The following is a 7500-nucleotide window of genomic DNA, read 5'->3' as shown; positions in this document are numbered from 1 at the left end:
ACCTAATGACGTCATAGAGCGAAGGCGGAGTTGGTTAATACGTAGAGTAGTGTTAACCAAGTAGTAACTAAACAAATTCACTGGCATTCCACTAATCAAATATCAAACGAACAGGCTAACTAAATTAGAACAAATAGATAAACGGAACTTGATTCTAAATAAACCAACACAATTCTGAATGCAGACATTACAAACTATTTTGACCTCTCCATCTCTTTTTCATTACATTCTTAGTATCTTTCCAATCTTGCTACCGTCTTTATTAACGCCATCTTGGCCGCTGCTGCTATTCTCTCTCTCTCTCTCTCTCTCTCTCTCTCTCTCTCTCTCTCTCTCTCTCTCTCTCTCTCTCTCTCTCTCTCTCTCTCTCTCTCTCTCTCTCTTCTCCCCGCTAATGTCTCACCCCCATTTCTTCAGAGAAACAGCACTTATCTTTTCTCGATCCCATTCTTTCTTCTAGCTTTCTTTCTCTGGCATCGTAGGACGGATGTTTTATCACCATCACCACTATCATCATCCTGATCATCATCATCGTAATCGTCGTTGTTATTGTTGTTGTTGTTGTTGTTGTTGTTATTATTTTGTATTATTTTTCTTCTAATCTTTCTCAACATCTGTCTGAAACGTCTTATCAATGTATCTATGAAACAACGCATCTCAATTACTTCCCTTGTTTTCCATTCTTCGCACATCAACAGACAGATAGAGACACAGAGACACACAGACACACAGACACAGACACGCACATACACCGACACACAGACATACACAGACACGCACATATATATATATATATATATATATATATATATATATATATATATATATATATATATATATATATATATATGTATACGTGTATGTAAGAACGTATGTATATATGTATATATATGTACGTATATATATGTACGTATATATATATATATATATATATATATATATATATATATATATATATATAAACACACCAACGTTTAATATGATGAATAAACAGAGAGAGAGAGAGAGAGAGAGAGAAAGAAAGAAAGAAAGAAAGAAAGAATAGTAGTGGAGCGAGCAATATTCGTAGACTATTTCTAATAGCGTTATAATTCGAAGTTCATAGGACACAGTTATAAATTCTGCGAGACTATCTTAGAAGTCTTCTTTTTTTTTTCTTTCTTTTTTTTTTGCATATTTATATTCACTCGTTCCTTTTTATTCGATGGACATTTAAGTTTTGCGTTACTTCCCACCATATGTAAGGCCAGTATTTGTTTACATTTTCAGCTTGTCATAACCTACTATCTCCCTTCATGTTTGAATTAACATCTGTTTTAATGTTTTCCGTATCAGTAGTCTTCCGAGACCAAATAATGTAGACACGCGCCTTCACGAGAGCACCCACGTATACAGATACGATATAATATGCATAATACGTATACAGATACACTAATAAGTACATATCTCCACAGCCAATGATAGGACCTCTACCAAATCGCTCGGCCTGCTTAGGAACGGCAGAATTAAGCTCTGCATTCTTAAATGAAAAGTTACCTTGTATAATGTGGTCCGACATACATTGACTGAATATAGGATGGGTGGAATCGCTAAGGCTATAATTCTGCTTAATGGGAGCTGGCCTGGCGTTAAATAACAATAACAATACATTTATCTATGTATATATATTTTTATCTCTTTAATTTGCTCCAGTTACTGGAATGCAGCCAGGACGGCGGTCATGCTTTTCCCATACTGCAGCTGTGGAGTGACATCTCTTCAAAGGACTTAGTTGAAGAAATCGACTGGTACTCATTTTATTTGTTTTCTACCGATCCGCTTTGTTATTGAGGCGTAAACAAACGAAACCGGCCCCAGTGAGACATGCATAAAACACGCGCTCGCACGCACACACACACACACACACATTATATATATGTGTATGCATGTATGTATATTTGTATGTACGTATGTATATGTGTCTATGTATATGTATGTGTGTATACGTATATATACGAGTATATATGTGTGTTTGTGTGTGTGTGTGTGTGTGTGTGTGTGTGTGTGCATCGAGTGGCATAGGGCTATAGAAAAAGGCATTTGGGCCAAGGTGTCGCACAGTGGAACTGAACCCGAAACCACATGGCTGTAAAACGGACTTCTTAACTGCACAACCATACCTGCACCTCAAGATCATTATGTATATCGATCTTTATAACTACTTATTGATCTGTCTACCAATTGATTTTCCTCGCTTCATCGCACGATGTCTGATGTTTTAAGATAGATGTTCGTCTCAATTGCTCAATGCCACCCACTCAGACATATCGATCGATAGGTGGTTGACCCTATTAAACTCTGCTTGATACACGATTCATACGTGCTTAATCTCTGGCTTATCATGTTTTAGTACACACACACACACACACACACACACACACACACACACACACACACACACACACACACACATATAAACATACATACATATATATATATATATATATATATATATATATATATATATATATATATATATATATATATATATATATATATATATAGATAGATAGATAGATAGATAGATAGATAGCTCGAAACGTCTAAGACTTTCTCTATTCCAGAGCGTTAAACTTATACATCCATTTGTTGTTTACACCACCTGTCTTCGTCTGTTGTTTTTTTCGTAAATTCTCCCATATACAAACATATATATATATATATATATATATATATATATATATATATATATATATATATATATATATATATATATATATATATATATATATATATATATATATATATATATATATATATATATATATATATATAAGCACTAGGAAAAGTCCCAGCGATGCTCGGTTACTACAAGAAAATATCATGGCCAAGAAGGCACTTACTTGGAAGGCTTGTAGGTCTTTTTGAGGAGATTAACTTGGCTATTGGAAAGGACACCACTCTGAGTGATGGTCACTCCAGACAAAAGTTTGTTCAATTACTCGTCGTTACAGATGGCCAACTGCAAATGACGGGGAATAATTCTTGATTTCTTGCTATGGTTGGCAGCATTTCCTGTCAATTCTGACACTTCGGCAGTTAAACATTGTATAACAACAGCAACCAAGTAGATTGGAGTTCCGACACCAACATTTTGGCCATAGTTTCCCTCACGGAGAAGACAGTGGATACGAGCGACAGGGAACTGAATTCCAGCACGGGATGAACGGCACTTGTTCTTCCCATTCACTCCTTTACCACAACCAGACATACTAGTTTTCAACAAAACAGCGAAAGCAGTATGAGGTAGTGTCGGACACAATATATAACATAGCTGGCAAATGTCTAGGGACACGCGCATTAGATCATCCTTAGATATTACATTACATCCGTCAATAAGGTTTTATTTGAGGGTAATTTGGCAGCTATGTGTAGCTTTTTTGAGATACCATGTGGATGATTCCCTGTTGAATGGGAAAAGTGTGAACTGGGGTTGAATTGGCTACTAGTTCTATCGGTTGTAATTGCAATGTTGATGTCTATCTTACAGTTTTATTGATTTCATTGTTATTGTAATTGTTGATGTCAGTCTCGACAAAGCAACCTTCCAACTTCGATCTTACCATTTTTGTTTTATATTTTATATTAGTGACTAATATAGCTATCAGCACTTTTTCTCTGGATTTCTCGAAAAGGGGTCTGAAATACCAGGTAATAGTAATACTAACCATCAGCCTGTATAATTAATCTTTTTATAACGGGCATTGTTTTGGCTTTAAAAAAATAGTTAAAACACACACACACTCACACACACTCACACACACACATACACACACACACGCATACACACGCACACGCTTTCGAGGTAAGGCTGAAAAGTTCCTAGCTGGTTGGAGGCCCAACCTTCCAAGTTCTTTTACAGGCTTAGAAACACCGAAGGACCGCTGCAGTAAGTGAGTGAATCTGAGAGAGAAATATGTTGAATAAAATCATAATTAACTGATCTTCCTATATTTTCTTTTACACAAGGTCAGGAACTTTTCAGCACCCCATTGTATATACAAATATTGTGAAGAACATGCCTAGTGCTTGAAAACATCACCTTTATACTTGTTTATCTTATAATCAATACATTTTCTAAAGTTATCTTATGTATATCTATTTTTCTACTCACCCAACACTGCATTAGTACGAATGATAAGTATGAATGCATATATCTATTTATTGTGCATATATCTGAACGTATGCTTGTAAGTGCATTTCCATATTTTTAACTATGTATTTTTGCATATACTTGTAAGTACTTATACTTTTTCGTTGAGTGTGTAGTTAGGATGGATTTATGCATGTATGAATGCATGTAATTGTGTATATATAAATGTATATTTTGAATGTAGGCAACAGTGTAAATCTTCCCCCATTGTGTGTGCGCGGATGCGTGCTTGTGTGTGTGTGTGTGTGTGTGTGTGTGTGTGTGTGTGTGTGTGTGCGGGAGGGCGCGTGTGTGCGTGTGCGTGTATTTGTGTTCTGTACTTATTTACTACACTGTGAACAGGACTTTACTGCCATTTATTTCGTTATTTTTATCTGTTTTTATACGAAAATCTTCCCGGAAAGATCCACTATGACAAATGTACACATGGAGCCCATTTGATTCAACCACAATCTTTACATATGGTGGTAGGTTTGCTATGATTTCAGGTTTTCTTGAAAACAAACGGACAGTTTCATACGACTATGTTCATGCGTGTATGCAGGGTTTTTTTTTCTTATATGAACATGTGGATTAAGATTTCTACAAACCAATAATCATTCGTTTGTTAAGCATTGAAGTGTCCATTAGCATACAGAATACATATAAGACATGACAACCAAGCTGTACGCTGCATTCAGAGGTCACATTTGCGGTCGTAAGTGACGTGAAGATGGCTCAAAAGTCCCGCCTACACTACGCGCACATACGCACGCACACTTTAACATACACATACACTCGTATATACACAAACAAATGCATACACCTACAGACATACGCACACATATACACACGCAGACATAAACACACAAACATACATACATACATACATACATAGCTAAAAGATGCAACCGTAAATGTAGATTATGTCATATTTCTGTGGAAGATATCACACATGAGAATAGCAACTGCTCAAAAATATTATCAAAGTACTACCTCCCTGTACGACACGGCGCTGTCGCAAAAACAGTATACGATGCCATTCGTGGAAAAAAGACTGTCCTGATATAAATATAGGGAATTCAATTATTGATTACGTGCACAAACATCAACGCAAGGTATATCGGTGGAACATTCCCATTAGAACATCTGTCAAGTGTAAACTGTTCGGATATTGTTGTTTGGAACAGACAAAAAGTATTTACCGTCATAGAGACCAGCAGTCATAGTGGTGTGAATACCTCTTTAAAAATCAAAGAGAAAGAGGTTAGCTGCAGACAACGTCTTCAAAACCTCCTGCTTCTAAATCCAGATTACGAAACCTCCTGCTTCTAAATCCAGATTATAAGTTTACGCTTATAACTATTATGATCGGTGCAATTGATTCTGTGAGTAAAATGCCTAGGTGATAAGCTAGGATTTTCAGAAAAAGAAATCCAGCAACTAACCTGCACATCACACGTACAATCTGCTTCTGGACCAGTGAAAATATGCAAGTCTTTTCTTAAATTTAAATTTAAATGCAACTATGTATATTTCTTAGAAACGAGTTCCTTCCTGAAAGAAAGAATTTAAATTATTAAAAACAGAAAAGAAAACACACACACAAACACAAACACACACACATATATACATACATACATACATACATGGACGAAGTCGACTATATTGAGACCGGTGGGTCAAAAGAATATAGGCGGAGCTTAAAAATTTAAACAGCCATCAAGTTACAACACAACCGGTCAAATATTGTTGTGTAGGACTACAGGGAAAAGATATGCTGATGTAGAAATCAGCTGCCCTCTAGACATCAATGTGGTTAGATAAATACAAGCAAAAAAGCCATTGATAAGGGAGTTTGCAAATCTAGTGCCGAAGAGATATTTTCAGTTTCATACATATTATTATTAGAGCAACAGGCGAGCTGGCAGAAAAAGGCGAGCTGGCAGAAACGTTAGCACGCCGGGCGAAATGCTTAGTGGTATTTCGTCTGCCGCTACGTTCTGAGTTCAAATTCTGCCGAGGTCGACTTTGCCTTTCATCCTTTCGGGGTCGATTAAATAAGTACCAGTCATGCACTGGGGTCGATATAATCGACTTAATCCGTTTGTCTGTCTTTGTTTGTCCCCTCTGTGTGTAGCCCCTTGTGGGTAGTAAAGAAATAATACATATTATTATTAGAGCAACAGAGTACGTACTAATCCGTCTGGGACAAAGCATAGCTTTAGTCGGGTTCTTGGGGAGAGAACGTAACTACTTAATTCTTACACTACAAATGAACACGATATCTGAGACTATAAATATCTGCAAGATCTTTTAAAGATTTAAAGGAAGACGAAAAAAGCAAGACGCCTTCTTTTTCAACCTTGCTACGAAGTAGGTGGCCGGTCAAATTTTCTCTAAATTAGTAAGAAGTAAACACATACATACATACATACATACATACATACATACATACATACATACATACAGACATACATACATTTGTTGTTGTTGGCACTCCGTCGCTTGGGACGTCGAGGGTTCCAGTTGATCCGATCAACGGAACAGCCTGCCCATGAAATTAACGTGCAAGTGCCTGAGCACTCCACAGACACGTGTACCCTTAACGTAGTTCTCGGGGATATTCAGCGTGACACAGTGTGACAAGGCTGACCCTTTCAATTACAGGCACAACAGAAACAGGAAGTAAGAGTGAGAGAAAGTTGTGGTGAAAGAGTAGAGCAGGGTTCGCCACCATCACCTGCTGGAGCCTCGTGGAGCTTTAGGTCTTTTCGCTCAATAAACACTCGTAACGCCCGGTCTGGAAATCGAAACCGCAATCCTATGACCGCGAGTCCGCTGCCCTAACCACTGGGCCATTGCATCTCCACACATGCAAACACACATACATACATACATACATACATACATGCGCTGACAGCTAGTTCAATTATGACAGTGTGTTCCAAGCACGTACGTACATATATACATTACTGCATACAAACATATTTACATACATACACATTTAGATACTTCCATATGATCGGATGAAAAGACGACGAACAGGCAGAACATTTGCTTGCATAGATGCAGCTAATCTTACACACACACACACACACACACACACACACACACACACACACACACACACACACACACACACACACACACATATGGGTCAGGTTTGCTCCTCTGAACAAAGTACTTGCCAGTTGATGACACAAATAATCAACAACAACCACAGCAGGTTCTACATTGCATACACTTAATCACGTGATTGGGAAATTCACAAATTCAAATACGTGTGTATATGTATGTGTATATATGCATACATATACATACGTACT

The 7500-nt window shown here is 37.2% G+C and overlaps 1 protein-coding gene and 1 pseudogene across 4 annotated transcripts in view; one reads left to right on the top strand and one right to left on the bottom strand.

The window, feature by feature from the left end:
• The window catches only part of LOC106884437 (uncharacterized), a 304622-nt gene that overhangs the window by 126482 nt on the left and 170640 nt on the right, over nucleotides 1-7500 (top strand). The window lies entirely within an intron of this gene.
• Nucleotides 2879-3585, bottom strand: LOC106883024 (histone H2A-like; annotated as a pseudogene).

Source organism: Octopus bimaculoides, chromosome 8, assembly GCF_046866305.1.
Source record: "Octopus bimaculoides isolate indiv1 chromosome 8, ASM4686630v1, whole genome shotgun sequence".
NCBI lineage: Eukaryota > Metazoa > Mollusca > Cephalopoda > Octopoda > Octopodidae > Octopus > Octopus bimaculoides.
Note: the sequence above shows the minus strand (reverse complement) of the source record. Positions and strands in the feature narration are given on the sequence as shown.